Source organism: Panthera uncia, assembly GCF_023721935.1.
Source record: "Panthera uncia isolate 11264 chromosome A1 unlocalized genomic scaffold, Puncia_PCG_1.0 HiC_scaffold_16, whole genome shotgun sequence".
Classification (NCBI taxonomy): domain Eukaryota; kingdom Metazoa; phylum Chordata; class Mammalia; order Carnivora; family Felidae; genus Panthera; species Panthera uncia.
The window spans coordinates 44,600,851-44,622,916 of NW_026057576.1; the positions used below are offsets into that span (position 1 = coordinate 44,600,851).

At 34.8% G+C, this 22,066-nt stretch overlaps 1 protein-coding gene and 1 long non-coding RNA gene across 3 annotated transcripts in view; both read right to left on the reverse strand.

The window, feature by feature from the left end:
• The window catches only part of LOC125933861 (uncharacterized), a 34,946-nt gene extending 26,670 nt beyond the window's left edge, over positions 1 to 8,276 (reverse strand). Inside the window, exon 1 of the long non-coding RNA XR_007461127.1 lies at positions 1,659 to 8,276. This is a non-coding gene — a long non-coding RNA (uncharacterized LOC125933861). The remainder of the gene's footprint in view (positions 1 to 1,658) is intronic.
• The window catches only part of DACH1 (dachshund family transcription factor 1), a 397,236-nt gene that overhangs the window by 303,234 nt on the left and 71,936 nt on the right, over positions 1 to 22,066 (reverse strand). The gene's annotated exons all lie outside the window — the stretch shown is intronic.

The following is a 22,066-nucleotide window of genomic DNA, read 5'->3' on the forward strand; positions in this document are numbered from 1 at the left end:
GTATTTGGAAAAAAACTATACATTTAACCTTATAATTTAGAAAATAGAATGCAGAAAATGACAACGCAAAACATACTTTAGATAAGGAACGTTCATTCTCTGTGCCTCAGACTCATTGTCTGTAATAAAGAATCCGTGCAGAGTGCTATGAATACGGCCAAGACCATATTTGGAGCTCAACTGATGAAAATAACGAAATAAAACAAAAACAGTTCTATTCTACGGAGCCACTTGTTTCCTATCTTTGACTTCAGCCTTTCTTTTTTTCTCTATTCCTACTTAAATCCCTGAGGTCTTAAAAACTTAGCAAAATCTTTTCCCTGTCTCTCTTTTTGCCCTTCTGGCCACCTCTTCTCAAATATATCCACCTATTTTGTTTCCACCTGTGAAAATCTCAATTTTGGAACTCACACACTGAATTACACAGACTCATTTTTCTCCCTTACTAAACTGTGAGTTTCCTAAGAACAAAAACTATTGCATGTCTGGAAACCTCCCCTCTACTTCAGTACTGTCATAGAATGGGAGTTTCACAAACGTTCTATGAATGAATGAATGAATGAATGAATGAGGATAATGGGGACCGAATGAGATGGTGTTTGTTAAAAGACTGTAAATCATAAAGCATTACATGTTCCATTCTTTTTTTAAATAAAGTTTTATTTATTTATTTGGAGAGACAGAGGAAGTAGAGGAGGGGCAGACAGAAGGAGAGAAAGAGAATCCCAAGCAAGCTCTATACTGTCAGCAAGAAGCCCTATGTGGGCTCAAACCCATGAACCATAAGATCATGACCTGAGTGGAAACCAAGAGTCTGACGCTTAACCAACTGAGCCACCCAGGCGTACCTACATGCTCCATTCTTAAACCAGCCTAGTGGAAAGGGAAAAATGCATGGAGGTTGTGATAACTAAACTGTGAAACAGCACAGGAAATAGACCAGAAATGGTAAAAAGAGAGACTTCCAGGTAAAAGGAAGTGCATAAAATAAGACAGACCTAAAAGTTAGGAAGAACTTGGCAAGTTGAACACAAAGTTACATAATAGAATTTCTTCTTTGTGCTATCCTAGCTTACATTAATATTGTATTTCAGAGGATTCTAAAACACTTAAGTTTGGATTCAATATGTTACCTCATTTATCACTGATATAAAACATATGTAAATAAAATATGGAGGATATTACAAATGATAGGGTGCAAAATAGAGAACACATCATATATTTTAGAAAATGTACTCCAAATAGAGATAATACTATTATTAATGTTAAAATATGACTAAATCCCCAAAATTTATTTATTTCTCGTATTGAAAAAAAAATTCTTTTACCTCCCTCTTACTCCTATTCTTCCTTCTGTAAAATAAAAATCCTGTTATATAAGTCAAATGACTTTCTTTGTTTTTTTGTTTTGCTTTCCTGTTCCACTCGCTGATTAGCAAAATGTGTTTAAAAAATATTCCTTGCTCAAAATAATCAATTTATAAAAAACCTCAGTTCTATAGTACAGTTATTAATCATACAAAATTAAACATAATGATTAAGGGGGGAAAAAACCATGAAACTATACTCTATACAACTAATGAATATACTTCCAGGGTACTATTATAACTATTGTTTTTCAGGATCTTGGGCTGGTAAGTTTGAAACTTGGACTGTACCTTCTTTTTTTGTTCATTAGGTTATAATAAATGCTTCAAGAACCAAGCAGGAAACATCCAGACCTTATGATGACTGATATGAACCAGCACACAGGTACCACAGAAAAGAAGCAAACTACGACTCACCTCTAGACAATTGTTGCCATGCCAATGTAGAGGCCAGAGCTTTAGAATTCTTCTATGGATTTTTGTTTAAAAATCCTACTCTAAATTTGACAACAAATTTGTATGGTTGAAAATCTCTATCTGGACTGAACAGACTGTTTCCAAGACAAGACGGCAACCTCAGTTTACTATAGCATTTCCTCAGGTTTGGTTTTTTTTTTGTTTTTGTTTTTGTTTTTCTGTTTTCTGAAATAGGTCATACAAAAAGCTTATGAACCTTTTACGTAGGTGTTCTTAAAGGTTGAACTGGATCAGATCATACCATCTTCAGAAAGTTTCAATGGCACCACACTGCTTACCAGGGCAAGTACCAGTTTCTCAACCATATACTTACTGCTCAACAAAGTTGTCCCTAACATCTTAACTACAGCATCATCCTCAAATTCTTACATTTCTGGCAAAACGGACACACTCCAACCATGTCTTTTCCTCCTATTCCCCAAAACCCATCTTAAACAACATGTCATTAGAAAATAAATACTTTCTTATCCTTCTAATTGTTTCAGTGCCTAATTACTTGTAATGTTGGTAACATTTGTACCAAATAATGCTTTGAATTACAGTTATTAGTATAGTTACAAATCTCCCATAAAAATCATATAGACTGTCTTATTTATCTCTGTACATCCCTTTCCCCTCAATGTGTATGAATTGGACTTAATTTCTTAGTCTCCCTCTCCTACCAAATAATCTTGGAAAATCAAAGAATGAGATATTTATTTGTGATAGTTATTACTGCCTATCTGAAATTTTCATAGTGCAAAAATATGTATTAACAGCTCATGCTATGGCTGGCTTATAGTTCTGGTAAGTGGGGGTATGGATTTGTTAACCACAGTCAAATTATTTTATCTAGTTTATTCCAAGTAAGAGAACTGCCTCTACCAAAATTACACGAAACAAAACTTTCTCAAAATCCTTCAAGCCATTTTCACAGGAAGGATTAAGAAGAAGAGACTGGAGTTGACAGTGGAAGATAAGAACAAAGATAATAAAGGTGTTGCTTCAGAAGACTAGTCAGTGGCTACACATACATACACACACGCTCACACACACGTGCACACACATGCATGCATACCTACTGACGTACATGCACATGTTCCCATGTACTTGCACAGGAAGAAGTTATGATAATAGCAGAAAGATTAGGACATGTTAACAGATTCCTGAATCTAACAGCCAACTGTAAAAATACCTAAATTCGATTCTTAGTGATGCTTTCCTGAAAAAAAAAAAAAATGAAAGACAACAAAAGACCAACAGAAAATAATGCAAACCAGCTAATCGCTCTCAATTTGTATTCTCATTCTAAACCCAAATTTTCAAATTAAGTCTTAGGAATGGGATTTTACATTTTCCTACAGACAAGAAAGAGCTGAGATTTATTTAGTATTGTATAAAAACAAGATCAAGACCTCTGCTTTTATTTTCCTATCAAAGGATAGACAGAGGTCCCAAAGATGTAAGATAAAAGAGTTTAAACAGTAATTATAAGAGGATTAAATTAATTCAAGAAATATCTACTGAGCTGTTATGGCTTAGATATTGTGCCAAGGTAACCAGAATACAGAGATGATAACAGACAGTACATGCCCTCCAAGTGCACACACAGCCTTTAGTAGAAAGGGCACAAGAGAATGAATGGTTACAATGGATTATAAGAGGAGTAATTGAAATTTAAATGCCTTTCTATGCTATACTTGACTCTTGCTCAGTGATTGGGCAAGGAGAGTTTCACAGAGAAAGTGTCACTGGGGCTGGCATTTAAAGAATGAATGGATGAAAATATAAAAGAAAGACACAAAACGTAGTTTAGATTATATTTAAGGATTTTTTTTTCCTTTTGAGAGGCATAAAAATGGAAACAGGATAATATTATCTCTACTGTATTGACTGAATAACATAAGGTTGGCCCTTATCCTAGATGATGGAGTATAGATTCTGCAAGGTAAAGTAATAAAACCCAAAGTTAAAAAAAAAAGTATTAGCATGAAAGTAAGAACTTCAGGACAACAGCATAGTGGTTTTGAATTTTTCTTGAAGGTGACATGTATCTTGGCACAATATTTGGGTTTATAATGGTGATATCAGGTATCTTAATGAATAAATAGCTTATTATACGTAAAAACTATCTTTGTCCAATCTCTTATGTTTAAGATGTTTTTGACTACTAGAACTTCACTTTGTAGGCCAGACAGCACCTGCCCCATTTAAGTGCTCAATAAACAGTGTTTCAAGAAGTCAGTGCATAAAAAATGAATAAATGGTTAAACGTAGCCCCAGAATAAAGGTGGAACAAATATGGCACTCATGTAAGAGAGAGAAAGTAGGAAATTTTAAGGCCAGAATGTTGTCAGGAGTTTCATTTTTTTAGTTCTGAATTGGTGCACAAAATGGTGTATGTTCTTTTATGTTCATGTGATTTATACCCATTCTTATAAGAAAATAGAGCATATTTGGTTTAACTAACCTGTCACTTTTCACTCCTTTCAAACTATTTAGAATCTTTTGAATTCAATCACTGCAATTATACCAATTCTCTTAGAAGTCCACTGCCGCTTCTACTCTTTTCTCCATATATTTGAATTCATCTAGACATGCTCATTAGCCAAAGAAAGTTTTGTCATTACGGAGTACTAGAAACAGAGATAAATCCCCTGCAGATTTTCTGATCCATTTCTTGACCTATTTAAAAAAATAATCAGGTTCCTTAGCCTTCATCATAGAGAATTTCTACCATAATAAAATGTGCTGATGAAGAGAATAGCCACTTGCTGAATTATCTAGACCTGTCCTAAGATTTCAGCTATGTATAGATCCTAACTGACAATTTTTCAAGTAGAGGTGACAATAAATAGAAAAAGAATAAACTCTAAGAAGTATTTATAAAAACACATAATGGGATTCAAGGGATATAAAATATGCTAACAGAGTGCTTTGAACTGTCTAAAAAATGTACTTTATTCCTTATTTCCAATTTTGACAGTTCTAAAATATGAGAATATTCTGAACAAAAAATTAATAAGGATACATTAGCTCTTGAATTCTCAAAATTAAACATATATAATGGTCCTTAAAATTATTAAGAAATCCTATAATGTCTTTGTAACTTTCTTCCATTTTATTTTTCACTGATTAGGAAGAACAAAATTATGGGAGTATGTCTCTCTATGTCATCTGCCAGTGAACCATTCAGTGAAAAAAAAAAAAATCCTCTTAGCACTCAAACGTGATTGCTGTAAACATTTAAAAATCACCATCCTGAAACTAACCCAAAAAAGTGCCCCATGTTCAAATGTATATTATGCATTTAAATTAGTTTTTAGAAGGTTCTCTTTACATTGCTAACCAGTTTGAAGATAATAAAGCAAGACATAGGCTTCCTGATGCTGTTTTTAATGACAATCATATCTGTCTTATAATGTTAATGTGTTCTAAAGCCGTGTGTACTCTTGTATCAAGGAGATGTTTTCACTTCATGTGTTGGATCACTGCTTTTCAATATAGTTGAAAAGATTCTGTTGACTGGGTTCAGCTCATTGCACAAAGCCTGAAAGGCCCAGTGATTACTAATGGGAGAGTATGGTCAGAGCTAAAATCCTTAATCCCAACCTCAAGAAAGGTGTCTTCACGTTTTCTGCTTAGCATCTTTCTACTATTCACCTACTTAGCTTTCTAACTTTTCCATTCTCTCTTGCTCTGTTCTCAAGCAACTAATCCCATGCTATTTCTACCAATGAATCTTTCCACTGTCTACCCAACGATCCATCAGAAAACCCCACTTTTATCCCTAGACAAGATGGGCCCTCTCTCAGATCACTTGCAAACAAGTAGCAGAGATCAGACCATTCAGAGAGTAGCATGAGGGGAGACATTGTTGAATAATGGCTTAGAACAGGGCAGGTGAGAATATAAGGAGGTTACGGGAGAAGGGAAAAAAAGAAGAGAAGGAACACAGCTGATGCATGAGAAAGTTAAGAAGTCAGCAGAAAGCCTAACATACCAAGGTCTAGAAGTAAGCAATAGGATAAAATAAGATCTTGCCCAATAAAATTTTTTACTTGAGTAATCCATTTGAGTAGAATAACAAGCCGTACTTTTCAAACAACACAATTAGTTTATGTATATGTGCATAAAAACATTTAACTCTCAAACAATAAACAAGCATTATTGTGAATGTAGATCAGTATAGTTTCCGTGTTGAAGATGCTTTGCAATTGAAAATGTTACGTAGATGCTGTGATTGCCTTGCGTCCCATCATGACGAGAAATACAGAAAGTGGAAGCAGACATGGCAAGTACAGCCTCAAAGCCAGTTAAGGGGAAGTATACTTTGTCAGATGAGAAGAAAATTAAAATATTCTTTTCAGTAGTAATGATTTAAGCATATCGCTTGTACACTCAGAAAGTCAAAATAGAAAGTTAAAAGGTTAATAAAATTAGATCTTTGTAACTTAACTGAAAATGGCATATATGTCAGTGCTTAGTACTAACTCCAGAAATAACCTGGACTACACATTTTAATCACATATGCAGACGGACTTACAGAGAACTTTTCAGAATGGCTAAGAAAGGACACAGATTAATGCTATTGTGGGGGGGGGGGGGGGGGGCATTTACTGGTTATTATTAAGTCTAACCTCTTTGCCCTAAGGACTGAGCCTTTTATATTTAGAACTGGATATTTTATAAATTGGGTTACATAAAGCTTCTATAAGATTTTTAGGGGGAAAAACATTAAGCTTTTCTATTGTTTCTTCTTCTTTTTGTTAATTGTGCACAGTAAATTGACAATACTTATTTAAACACATTTTTTTTTTTTTTAAATCTGACCCTTTTCTTCCTGGACCAAGGAATTTTCTCCGTCACAGAGTAATAGAGCTTGAAAACTTCAGCATCAGCAGGGAAGGCAGGCACTCCTTAGCCAGCCACTGTGAGAGAGAGAAAATGCAATTAAGGCTCCCACCAGGGAGAGAGAACTAAACAAAACCTGCGTCTTCACACAAGAGCCTTTTTCTTCAATGCAAACTACAAGGCCTCAAATCTTGTTGGTGAGATGCTAGCATTTAGGACAACACACTTTCGGATTTTCTCACAGCAGATCAAAGTAAATAATGCAAGGGCAGCAAACAAAAGAGAAAACTCCAGTGTGCTTACATTAAAAAGAGATTACAGGGGACTTACAAGTGATTGAAGGAATAGATGACATTTTTAAAAACATAAAACCAAGATCTTTAAGTACAGCTGGCAAATAAAGTCTAGTTGGGTTACTTTACTGAGAGTGACAAACCACAAGTGACTTACCACCATGAAATTAAAAAAGGGTAATTTTACTTTATCCTAGTATTTTCTACATCTAAAGTTATACATATTCCTGTTCTTCTCTTCCTGGGTTTTAGAATGTTCAAAGCCTAGAGTCATGACAACTGATAAAGGGAGGCATTAAAGTCATGAGCCTCCTCAAATCAATGCCACAGAATATGCACAGCACTCTGTGGATTGGTGATGTAGAATCACTCTGCTTCCCTCTTCCTCCCGAGGACAGTAATCAGTCATAAAAGCAGCTCTCCTCATTCATATCAAGCCAACAGCTGGAAACTCTTCTGCAATGTTAAATTTAGCACGAACCCCTTACCAGGCACTGAACTTAGTCTTGTGGGTCTGTTCTACAGTCTTTAAGTGAGTACTCCGAGATCATAACGTATCCTTGATTTTTGTGTAAAAGTCTCATTGACTTTGGTGCAACTCTATAAAGGAAGCAAGGATAGAATATCATCTTTTAATGCCAAATTTACTACAGTTGAACAAAAGGAACGGAAATCTGGGAGGCCCATGTCAATAAACAAAAGATAAATGTTTGAGAGACTTAATAACTGAAACAGGCTTCAAATAGGATTTTTTTGAACTTTTTTTTGAAACACAGTAATAGAGTGGTGTCTTGAACTTAGCGATACTTAAACAAGCATTTATATAGTTTGTATGATGCGTATATCATACATAGTACACACACACATATACTACATACTATATTATATTCCACACATTATATATAATATAGTATGTATTAGTATAATGCGTGTATATATGTATATATATCCATATATATATGTATACACACACACACACACACACACATATATATATATATATATATATATATGGAGAAGTATCATATATATAGTATTCATAGTAACTGCAATTGTACTTTGGCAGAAGTTTAAATACAAAGCCACTAAAGCTTGCCAAAACAATTCACTGACATAATAAATGACAGAATCAAAGAGACAGCGTGGAGGAAAGACACCAGGACTTAGCATCTATAGATGTGAGATCTAGTCCAGGTTTTACCATGTTACCTCTTCTGAGAATCAATTTGATAATCAATCTATAAAACAAGGTTGGATTAGAGACACTTGAATATTCCTTCCAATTGACACATTCTGTCAATCTACATGACTCCTATAACCAGCTGCTGAGTCACATCTGTGACATTGTATGGGTATGTGTGTGTCTACATCTATATCTATATCTATATCTATCTATCTAGATAGATAGATATAGGTATAGAGATAGATATATATATAGATATAGAGATATCGATAGATATATATAGATATATAGATATATATGTATATATATACATATATAGATAGATAGATATAGACACATACATATACATTCATCCATATATATATAACTTGAATCAAAGAATTTAGTATCAAGGTGATAATTTCCAAATCTAAAAATCACACATGTAAAGAAATATCTTTATACTTTCTTTCATAGCATATTTTACTAAGCACGCGCGCACACACACACACACCACCATATTTTCCACCTCATATCTGCTTGTAAGATATATTGTTACTTTTAACATTAGAAAGGCTACTTTTGAAGAAATCAAGGACATTTGGACATGAGCTAATATATTGTAATAGGAATAATGAACCTAAGCTGAATTTTTTTTCACATGTCATAATTGGAGAAGCATTAAGACACATTTTCATAAAAACTAAAATACAACTTGTGTTTCCAAACCCCTATAAACACCCATCTTCAGCAATATTAAAATGATTTTAAATGTTTCTATCACAGATTTACTTTCGTTTCACTAAAATGCATTTAGGGAAATTTATTCTCCAGAAAGCAAATCAACATTAATAAATATGATACTCAGTTCTGTTTTAATTGCATGAATGGAAGAAAAGAAATATTATGTATTACTTATTAAAATTCTTTCTTCAGAAAACAGACTGGAAAACAATCAGGCTGTATTCAGTTCACAGACTTTTTTTTCCCCACATGGATAAAGTAAGCAAAGTTAAATTCTCAGTGCTTCCTATACACATTTACCCGTAAAATCATTTAATCTTGTTTACTTTGTAAAATATATGATGTTATTCTGTTTTGAGAATAATGCATTTAATTTAGGAAGAAACTACAAGGTGTAATATGAAAACTGGAAAGTGCAAAAAGCAGTATTAAACTGTCAATCACTGCTGATCTTGCAGAGTTCATTATTTAACTGAATATGAAGATTAGACACCCTACATTATGCATATCAATTTAAATATAAGAAACAAATTTAATCCTAAATTGGAAAAGTGCATAAGGATTTGCCTGAACTGATGCAACTTGATTTATATCATGTAGAGTACTACTTCTGAGTCAATCACATGTGTGCATGTAAGTCAACATACACATATCAAAAGTTTCACATGTAAAAATTTAGATATTTAGCTTACCTTTTTCTGTGCCATGCACCCACAGCTCTAACAGTATATTATAAAAATTAACATTAAATTACAAGGAGGGGAGCAGCTGTTGTAGACTAACGCCAAAGGGCATTTTAACCCATTAGTGGAGTTCTCTCTGACATATAGAAGCATGTATATGTGAGTGATTGTTGTAGGATAAGCCTGGGAAACATGTAAATTGCATTTCCTCATGGCAAATTGCAACTGAATTAGAATATTGGGCAGACGTAAACAATGCAATCAAATTCTGGCTTTTTATTGAGCTTCTATTTGACTTTGTATTCATTTGAAACAACAACAACAAAAAATTGTGTTTCTCAGGGTCTGTGACATTGCAGGCCATGAGAGATTCAATGTCACTGCCGGCATACAAATTTATTAGTCTATAAAATTTGACATTCTCTTATTTATTCACAGAAAGGACAAATAAGATATTTTTTCATACTTACCAGAAATATCTGGGAGTGTTTATATGCCGCTCCATCTGGAGGATGCAAATAGTCAGAACTGCTTTACAATTCAGTAGGCAAAAGCCTGCTGAAGGATAACAAATGACTTCATGGTGGAGCTCCTATTGAAATTCTTTCAGTATGTGATATTAAAAACAACTGAACAAACAGAGATAAGGGACAAATAGGATTTGAAACAGACTTTTTTTTTTCTTACAGTGCAAAAGAAAAACAAATGAAGGCTCTAGTTGAACCTATATATACCTTTTAGTGATTTCACTGCATGGATTTGCTTAATGCGTGAAAGTTTTTATCTGAAGCATCTTTAAATGTCCCACTAAAACCAATGGGACCAATTCTAAAATGCCTCCTTTGGACCAATAAATACAATTTTGAGGCTTGAAGGAAAAAAGAGGAGTCATCATAACTTTTTGATGACCCCGTTTACAGGTTTACTCTTTGATATTTGGCATAATGCATGGATGTGGGGGTTTAATAAATTTTTGGCGATTAGGATACTGTATTTAAGGAAGATGTTTTTTCTTTATTACCTGGTAGGCAAGGCTAAAAGCAAAAATTACAGTTAAATACTATGAGAATGAAAAGCTTATAATGAAAGCTACCAAAAAGAGTAACTGGAAAATGTATTTCATTCAGTTCAGTCTCTCTTTTGTGGAAGAAGTTCTACAAGTACTGGCTTTGCAACTCAAACTAACGTTAGTAACTTTCAGGTGATCAGGGAAGTTAAAATCCAAGAAACAAGAAAAGCATTACTTTGCGATGATTATTTTTATTTCTTGCTTTGAAGGGAAGATGAAAGGCTATTTAGTTGCTACTTAGCTAGGTGTTCTTGTTTTATTCTATGGCCAGATCAAAGCAACTATCTCTAAATTTACAAAACAGTTCGTAGAACCCCCGGTAATTGAAGTACAGGCTAAGTGATCTGCATCAACAGCATATGAACATAGAATCCACCATACAAAATTCATATTATTAGGTCTTCAAATGACTCATTATTTCACCTAAAAATAAGCAAAAACCAAATAGCTGACTGGAATGCTGACATGACAATGTGTTCCAGGTCTTCTTAACATAGCATATATGTGAGTTAATATCTAATGGCCATAATTAGCTTGAGCATTTTATATGACCATCCTTTAGTCTGATCTAGGTTACAATTTAGGGCTGACTTTCAATGCTTATATATAAAAGCAAGCCATGTGCGATCAGTTGTCCTAATATAACCCATTTGCTATTTTGGATATCTAACAATGCTTTATGTTAGATGAATTCACTTTACCTCCTTTGCCAGCACTGAGCCATTATTTTTTTAGTAATTTATTACATAAATACAGTGTGGAACTTTTCTTAAAAGTAATAACATTGCAAGTGAATTCAAATTTAAATGGGTATATAACTATTTCAATGAGCAATGAAATTTCATCAAAACCATCACTGCCCAACCAAAACTCAAGTATGTAGAGAAGCAGATAGCTCCAATACAATTTGTTCATTTCACATATTCAACAACCAAGTCTGGGTCATGGTTGTAAAGTCTAGCTCTAGCTACTACCTTCTTCCCAAACGACCTCAACTCAAAGACAGTTTGCCTTTTCTCTCTCCAGTAATATTCTTCAATTCTATCACTCACTTGGCACAGGACTGTGTCTGCCCTTATAATCCCTCTTGTGTTTTTATTCTCAATTATTTCTCTTTGTTTCTTAGCCTATAGGTCTTGCTTCCTTACCAGATTATACTATTGGAACAACCCTCTTCGCGTTTCATATACAACCCAGCAATTTACTATAAATTCTGTGCCCAGGAAATCTCCCCAAATAAGTGACATATTATATTCAGCTCCGGTTTCCAAAACTTGATCTAAATAGAAATAATTAAGTACAATCAGAACAAAGATTACTGTGGACTTAAAAGAAACATAGCTTCTAAAACAAGTGTTTGGTAAAGATACACACACAGATGACACACGCACCTGAAACACAGGCAATGGAAAAAAACCCCAGTAGGAATTATCAATTACTCTTCATATTATCCTGAAAATGGTGACTAATTACTTTCTGTTTCCTTAAAGGTAAATGATACTTTTACTTTTGATATTAGAGAATAAATCCTGAAAGTATTTTATATACAATATATGTTAAACAAAGAATATTACAGAGCCCACTCTGTAAAAATTTTAAATTGAGATGTTCAAGAATTCAGACTGATGAGAGGTTTACATGTTTTAGCCCACAGTCACCTTATGTCCAGTATTACTCACTATGAAATAAAAACATAGGAGTATGCCACTGCCAGGAGGCAAATACTCTTAGTGGTGATTGGCCGTCATTCTACTTCATCTAACCCTCATATTATTGAGACACTAAGTTCTTAGTTCTCAGTGTCGCCACGCCACATTCAACTGTGAGGAAATGTTAATGTCAGATAACTAGAACCAGGAGAGCTTGCATTAATGATACCTGACTCTTCATGAAAAGGGGGAAAACAGAATGACAGGAAGAGGTAAACAACAAAATGAAATAATCTGAAAGCTACAAATACTATATTCCTCAGATTGCGACGCTGAAGGCCCCTCTCTTGGAACATCTTTTAGCCTTTGTGCATATCACCTTTAATTAATGAAATATCAAACGTATTAAGGAAAATACACATTTTAAAGTTTAACTGAAATGGTGAGGGTCATAGAGAACTATGGTAAACTTGTGGGGCTCCTGAGTGGCTCAGATGGTTAAGCGTCCAACTCTTGATCTTGGCTAAGGTCATGATCTCACAGTTCATGGCATCGAGCCCCACGTCGGGCTCTGCACTGACAGTGGGTGCCTCCTTGGGATTTTCTCTCTCCCTCTCTCTCTCTGTTCCTCTCCCCAGCTCGCACTCTCTCTGTCTCTTTCAAAATACATAAATAAACTTAAAAAAAAAAAGAAAGAAAAAGTACTGATAAACTTGTTCCAAAAGTAGTGTTATGGTTCAGCAGAAAACAGAATAAAGAGAAAAATTAGTTAACAGTTTTACTTAAATGTTTATAATTCTCCGTATCTGGAAGTTGAACTTTTAGGATGGATGCCCTTACAACACCTGTTTATTGAAAACCTGAACTATTACTTTCATTCAAAAGCTGACCGACTAAATCTTTAAGACTCAAGGAAAAAAAAACGTGATAGAAGACTTTTCAAAGACTCTCAAAGTGAAGAGAGAATCTGAATTAACTTTGCAATCCAAAGACACCCAAGATGAAACATTTCCCATCTCAGCTTCCCTCCATCCAAATCCTTGCTCATCCTTATCCCTTGCCCTTGACTAAAAGGCAAAAAGGAAACAAATTAATCACCTGAGCATTTATTTTCATTTACTTCTCAACCCCGTGAAATCTTATCTTAAGTCAGAAAACTAGAACTCAGAAAGTTTAACTAACTTGACTGAAGCCACCCCAGATACACATAGCTCATGAACAAGAGGTGTGGAGCTGGCACCCAGACCATCCTTCCCAGCTTAAAACCTCTTCATTTCCAATACCAATATAAAATATTTTGGAGACTTTATTTTGAGGGAGGCTTTTCTGTAAGTGCTTAACATACTCTAACTCAGTCTTTGTCATAATTTGTAAGATAGGTCAAATTATCAATCCCGTTTTTAGCAGATAAAGAAACAAAGGGTTAGAGAAGTTAAGTGACTTCCCCCAAGTCCCAGAGCTAATCAGTGGCAAAGGTAGAATATTAGCCCAGGCCGTCCAAGCCCATGCTCTGCATGTACTCATCTCATAGTTAGAAAACAGAGACTCAGGAAGGTAGCCTGTGCAAACAGAGGTTCCATGACCTGGATTCCCTTAGGCCTTCAAACTCCCTGTTGCTGTTCCACTGTCCCAAGAGCACGGTTATACGTACTTCCATAAAAGGGGGTCTTGAACGGGCCAGGATTCACCACAAATAGCACATTGACATGGTATCCCTATTTGAAGATGGTCTGCCATTTTTGCATAGATTTACCTACCTACAGATCTCCTTTAAAAATAGAAACAGCCACCTGGGTGGCTCAGTCAGTTAGGCACCCAACTTCAGCTCAGGTCATGATCTCACAGTTCCTGAGTTCTAGCCCCACACTGGGCTCTCTGCTCTCAGCTCAGAGCCCACTTCAGATCCTCTCCATGCCTCTCCCCCACTCCCACACATTCTTGCACATTCTCTCCCTAAACAACAAACATTAAAAAATAGCAATGAACAACAACTTTTAAAAGGCGAATATAGGCACAATTTCTTATGTGAATTTTTGAAATCTTGAACTGACACTCAAGTACTAAACTCTTAAGTTTCATATCATTTTAACTGACACATAAAAACAGAAAACAAAAAACTTAATCCCCTTTAAAGGGGAACCACATTTTATAAAGACTTTTCCCAGGTAATCTAACCATATTTCCAATCTTCCTAGCAAATAAAATATTTAGAATATAATGTTTTTAAACCATAGCCAAACTATAAAAAGGAAATTACACTGAATCAAAAAAAACATTCCTTGAATTCCTAGGTAATTAATATAACATTTTTTATTTTTTTATTTTTTTATTTATTTTTTTTTGTTTAGTAATACAAATAAGAGATGAAATGAGATAATACCACTATTCCCAGCAAAGCCTGTTTCTTACTTGGAAGCACATGTCTAGCTTGGCTTCTCTACTTACCAAGAAAAAATGATCAGCACATAAAGGAATGAGGTCTTTTAAGCTAAAGACATGATACTAATGGGCCTCAAGTACTTAAAGAATGCTGTAAAGATAGCAGTGAATTCCCATTTCTAACTTAACAACTTCATTTCTTAATGCTTCTCCCAAATCCTATACCATCCTGACAGAGCTTCCTGATATTCCCACATTGTACCACGTTTATTTTCTTGACTCCTTGTTCTTATTTGCCCTCTTCTTACACGTCAGAACCCATTCAACTCCCAGCTCCTCTCTAAGGACTTCCATATCTCCTAGGCAGAGCTGGTAACTCTTTGTCCATAATCCCACTGTATTCTCATTTTACAATGAAATCATTTATTCAGAGTCAAATTCCTCTAACGAAAGGAACCAGCAGTCACCTCTATGTGTCAGTAAAATGCCTAACATAAGGCAATTAACGGTCCAGGGCAGAATACGCTACTAACAAAAACCGAAGACCAAACAAATCAGATTTTGGAATCAGCCAAATATACATTCCAAACCTTCTATGACTTATACAACCTTGATCAAGATACTTAACCTCTTCAAACTTCAATTTTGCAACTCAACTATGGGGACTATAATATCTTTCCTACAAGACTGTTAGAAAGATCGAATAAAAATATGTTCACAGCCTTGCATAGCAGCTAGTATGTATAAAGTGCCTGTGTGATGGAGAGTTATTAGAATGAATAACTTAGAGCAAGAAGAAATTAAGTTAAACATTAAGAAACTATTTCTTAAGAAGGTTATTAGGAACATTCCAAGCAAAGCTGTAGACTTTTGTTTTCCCAGGAGTTTTGAGACAGGAGTAAGCAACTCTTTCTCTGGAATGCCTTAGATTATTGGACAAGACAATTTCAGGAAATCCCTTTTTGCTTTCAGATTTTATAATCATCAACCTTCCTAATTCTCCAAGTGACTTCAAAATTGTTTCAATTACTTGAGTACTGTTACTCTCTTCATGCAAAAGGAGCTGGGATAGCATTTCTTGTCTTTTTGTATCTGAATACAGTAAAGAAAAACTAAAGAATACCACTTTCTTTCCATTGATAAACATAGTTAATGGAATTATTCATTATATATCAGAACTGTAAGCAGGTAAAACTACCTATGGCTATTGTAAAAATCATATTTACTTTTTTCCCCTTTCAATAACATATATTGAAATACTATAATGATATAATATTATGTTATCACTTTTACAAATTTGGCTGTGACAAAGCTTTTAAACTACTAACAAATTTTCAGTATCAGTAATTCCCACTGGAAATACCGTAACCTGTTTCAGTCTAATGATTTAAGGTTACAAACATTCCTTCCAGAATTATTTCCAACATCTCACAAGGCATATTCATTGTAAAAAGTGAGCCACTTAGCAGGTAAACACACAGGAAATGTTATATTTCAAACTAATCACAAGGACTATGACAAATTAGGAAATCACATGGAGACATTACACACTTTGTCTAGAGGACAAGTAATACATTGTACTAAATGTAAGCTGGATGGTTCATATAAACATATTCTATTAGAAAATTCAGCATTAAACTTTGCCTTGTGGGAAGATATTTTATTTTCCCAAGGAAATTAAGGATATTTAGAGATTGGAAACTGGCGTATCCTATTGATCCTCTTTGCTAACTATGATACCTAGTAAAAGAAATTTATGGTGAAAGGAGAAACTAGCTATTATTTTCCTCCTGGAAAGAAAAAGGAAAATTTTTTCCTTTTGTTTCCAAACATACAAAGCTCAGATAAATCTAAACTAATATAATCCTCTCACATGTATGAATAGTTCTAATATTGTGGATGTCAATGATCTCCTTTCTCACTTTCTTATCTCATATATAATCATTCTACTAATTACAGTAAAAATCTTTACTTGACTATTGTCATTATGGAGCCATCGTATACTTGTGTTCACCCAAAACTGCTTTAATACATACATACATGTGTACACACACACACACACACACACACACACTTTAGCTTTGGGGTGTTTTACTTCAAAGATTACTAACAAATATCCCAATTTCACCCTGAAGGATTTTGACAAGAAAATGTGGTATTTTGAGGTGATAATGTCACCTGAAGAGAAAAAGAAAATAAAAAAACTAAGCTGAAGATTAGAAATTTAATCCCAATAAAACTTAAAACACTTCATGGTAAAATGACACTCTTAGGATAATTCTAGATGCCTTCCACCAACCAGCACATCGCCTGAACTGGCTCAGTCCTTAAAGGGTCAAAATTTATTATCATTTCAGTTCATCTAATAAGTAATGTTTTTGCCGAACAAAACCAATTCCCAATAAATTCTCACTGTATTTGTGTGCTCTGATTTGATTTAGAGGCCTATGGGGAGACACCATTTGGTAGCACAGGAACACAGAGGGGTAGGTGTTGCTGGGGAGAAGTAGGGCTCATGTGCCAGAAGTGTTATTGTGTCAGGTTGATTTATTGAGTGAGCTTCACTTCACCGAATGTTCCGAGATATTTATTTCCCTAAAGGCTCTGCAAAGATATGAACAGACCCGCATCCACAGATGTCATCATTGCTCATTTTACCGAGTCATGAAATTTTCTCAACTGCAATTTGTCCATCTAAAATTGCTGTAACAGAGCAATGTCAATAGTAGCATCCTACTCGGGCACCACCTTCTATATAAGGCTCTGTTGCCAAATTCAGTACTTCTGTGCAACTTCATGGTAATTAAAGTGACAGAACAGCTTCACTGTGATTTCAAAAGAGTTTTTCAGAGAAGTTATTCCAATTTGTAAACTCCACTTTGAGTCCTCAGATAAAGCAAAACCTTTAAGGGGAACTGAACAGGAATACCTAAACACAGAATCGTTTATCCTTGCCAAAATTAAAATAAAAATAGATGTAGAGAAAAGGAAAGAAAGCAGACCGTGTGTCACGAAACCCAAAACTTCAAGGATGTCACCTTTTTGAAAGCCGCCCTTAAATTTAGTGTCTTATTCTGGGGGTCTAGACTCATCGGTTTTATTTTTCCCCTCTCCGTTATCAAGCAAATGAACCACAAAAGTTGATTTTAAAAGGACGTTGCTAGATATACATCCCTTGCCTATAACTTTTATTCAAAAACACTTGCGTAAATGTATGAAAGAGTTCTTAAGGTGCATTCATAATGCTAAAACGTTATAACTTGAGTGTTTTCGATGACTTTGTCTAAAATCTTCTTCAGCACCTAATAGAATATCAATGTCTGTGTTAAATAAAAACTGCATGCTTGTGTTGTGTGTCAGAATTTTCGGGTTTATTTAAATATGTTAATATTTCTCATTATGCCATTAACAATAACCTTCATCCATTTGTGAAAAACATTTTGCCAAGCATGCACATAAAAAATTAGCAAGTGAAGCAAAATCACCTTAATTTGCTTTGGACCAGCAAATAACCAACTAATTTGCAGAAATCCCTGCCAAGCACTCATATTAAATGCTTCATGCTTATTTTATGACCTCTGCTGCTCTTCTCCTTCCCGGGCCCTGAATCATATGATCATTAACATATTGCAAGGTCTGAAACTTTATTTTTTACATTCTTTAATTAATGCCTGTTTATAGAAGGCCATAGGACTTCAGATCCAGTTAATGAAACTTCGCTCCCCCAGGCCCCTAGAGCCCAATAGAGAGCTCTCTCCTCTGTTGTTTTAGTAGCTTTTTTCCAACTGTTTGTTTATACACACTTAATTGATCTCTTTAGTCCCAGAAGCATTCCAGAGACACAACCTGTTTTGAGGCAAGCTAAAGTTTTCCCCCTTCCTTTATAAAAGCCTTGAATGCCCAAGGTTATCAGTTTTAATTTGAAAGTTGAAGATTCAGCTTTATTTACACTGTCTAAAAGTAAAAACTGATACAGGCCCCGAAGTGTTTATTTTTACATTCGTATATAGCAGAGGGGATCACAAGTGCATACTGTATATAATTATTTTGATGTAGAACTAAGTAATTACTAAATGCTGCTATGTCTTATTTTATGGCATTGAATAAACGCAGCCTTTATAACAAGTTGAAAATAAAAACAAATCAGGCTGCCAATGCATGAAATTTTCATGGCTCTTCAATTTACATTTTACATATTCCCTATGACAAGAATTTCTATTATGCTATTCTCTTTTTTCTGCTATAATTAAATTAAAAAAGTAATTGGCTGGTGCTGCACACTGCAGCAATGTCTTAATCACATAGACAAACAGTTTTACAATAGCTCACACCATTTGCCACATGGGGCAATGACATTATTGTACCAGACTATAAACTCGAGACAGATATCACATACCCGCCTTCAGCCACGGTGTTGGCAAGAACAGAACACGAGGTTATTCGGCACCCTGACTGGCACCTCTATAATGGAATTCCCAATTAAGTAAAAGTGGCTCCAATCCGGCCATGTGGTTTTAAAAACTGCCAAAATTCGAAGCTTATGAATCTGCACATACATACATGCGTGTACTCCAGGTAGAGAATATATGCTGGAAAGGCCAAAAGGGAAAATACTGGTACAAGTTATAAATGCAGCAGGCATTATGAGAACTGGCAATGGGAAATCATTATTTCTGAATGCTCTGATGGGAAAAATCTTGATTATGCATGTTTTATATGTGTGTATATTCTATTCTTTTTTTCTTAGTGTTCGGTTTGCAGGTATTTTTCTCTTTATATTTACAGCGAATACTTCACTAATACTTTCTGAGGTCGGGGGAAGTCAGAGTCAGGAACTCTTTGGTGTTTCCAGAAACTTCGCTGACAAGGGATTCATGAGACCTGGGTCTTAATTCTGGCCTTCCTCCAGTAAGCCATGGGATACCTTTGAGCGAGTTGCACTATCTCTTAGTCTCAGTTTATCCATCTGTAAATGAGTATGTTAGGCTAGATTATCTCTAAGGTTCAATTCAGCTCTCAGATGATACAATCACATACAGATCCAATCTTTTCTATGCTAATGTGTGAGGAAAAGAAACCCAAAAATACAGCACAGGTGCTTCCAGTGGCAGCAAGGAAGCAAAGAGGAATAGAAATCTGAGAAATCTGACAGAGCTGGAGTGCTAAAAAGAATAAAATCAACACAGCATGAAAAGAACAAGGGGAAATGATAATAAGGAGTGGACATATTTTATAGATCAGCTTTCTTTATTGGTATCAGTGAAGCTCTGTTTAAAAAACACAGAAAGCTAAAAATTTTAGAATTCAGTCCCTTCTAGATTTTAAAGCTATCTGTTTAGTGATTTTACCATTTGCTCTTTTACAACAGATAACTTTTTTCACCACTATCTATTAAGAAAGCAAGTAAAGAATTTGCGAGAGAGATTTTCCCAAACTTCATAAAACTAAGATGTTCTCTACAACACCTACACTTGATTACGTAACCAGGATTCAAAATCTTCATTTAGCTGATAGCTCTGAAAAATATTCAGGTGTCCCATTCTCATAAAATGTTTTCTAGAATGAAATTGCTCCCTCCAAAAATGTACATGTTATTTCAATACAGTTTAGCGGCCAGTTTGAAATCCTCAGATATTGCTCTTTGGTCCTTGTAATTACTAATAATTTCAGAAGTCCCTTCGAAAAAGAGATCCTTGCAATAATGAACAAATGTATATACCATGCCATATTCAAGAAGACATTGCACATCAGTAATATCCCATTTACAATTTCGTCTTAAATGGAAGAAAATGATGGACAAAAAATATAAAGCATATAGAGACCCAATTTTAAAGCAGGTATGTTTAAGGAAGTTTTCCAGTGCATGTTATACACATGTAACTTATGCGTAAGCAAACAGCAGCATTTTCCAGACGTTGAAGAATCCCTCCTCATTTTCCCCATGCAGCCTTTCTTCCCCCAACTTCCTTAGTCTGAACTATCAGCCTTACGTAAAACAAATTCCGTCATTGCTGCCAAGGTGCTCAGTAGCTGAAAGTCTTCAATCTTCACATAAATAGGGTGCAAATCAAATCTTATGATGGTATATTCAAGCTTTCAGGATCTCTGTTTGCTACCAGAAATGTCAGAGTTTAGTACCTACTAAGCCATAGATTTATGAGGAAATGCTCGTAGATTGACAAGCAATTTTGTAACAAATGCATCTTCAGCGTTAGATTCACAGGAATGTTTAGGACATGCCTAAATGATTTAGTATTTTATACCTCTGCTCAAAAGAACAGTTCATATAAGTCAGTTCTATCTGAGGACAGTCAATCAAGCAGAAACTAAAAGTAATTTTAAGAGATCATGATTCATTTACAAAAAAAAAAAAAAGTTTATCTCTAGAATTCAGGAGTGTGCAGTTACAAGTGATAAGTTGATAACAGGCAAAGTTTGAAATGCTTTAATTGAGACAAGGCAAATAACTTTCTTATTTAGATATGAAATACAGAGCATCTCTGATTACGTTTATTTATGAGCTGCCAATATTTGAACATATGCAAAGTTTGCATTGTTTCCCATTTGCCCCAAACTTTAAAAAACATAATTCCTTTTCTTAACGTGCCACCCTTCAGGGCAAGGAGTTGTAATGAACACCTCCCAGTCACACAGAATTACAATGTTCTTTATCTCGCCCGGCACTAAAAAAAAAAAAAAAAAAAAAAAAAAAACTTCCAAAGGTTTGGAATCCTGAAACCTGTAAACAAAATCTGTGGAGCAGATAAAATTTTAAATGGCACAATGCAATTAAAGCTGAATTCAATTTGAGCACACCCTGTCCATCTGTCAGAGGGAAACAAAAGCCTAGGAGCTCCATTATTGCTGAATCCCTGCTCTTGTTAATTTGCTTGCTGAGAGATTTCAATTTCTAGGAAGTGCACAAATTAGTGTTCAGTCAGGGCTAGATCCTCAGTAAGTATAAGCAGATGGTGGAAATCAGCCCTAATCAAGTGGCCAAAGCCTTTTTTTTCTGTCTGATTAAAGCATTTTAATCCTTTCAGATTGTCTGCTTTTTTAGCAAATATTCACCATCTTTTATTTTTCTTATATTCCAGGATGGATTTAAATGTAGCTAGGCACATGAGAAGAAAAAGAACTTGGAGGAATAGAGCTATCAGTATCTGAGTTACAAGCAGTGGCCTACTGGATCTGTGAATTCATTTAATGTCTCTTTTTTCCCCTAGTATATGTTTAATAATTGTTGGAATCATTATTAATTTATATGCAAATATAAATAAGGCATACTTAATCTGTTCTGGTGGAATTAAATTACTGCAGGAAAGACAAAGAGTTAGAAAAATTTTCAGCTTTAAGATTAAAGCTGGCAAGAACAGAGGGCAACCAGAAAAGTCACATGTATGTGCAAAT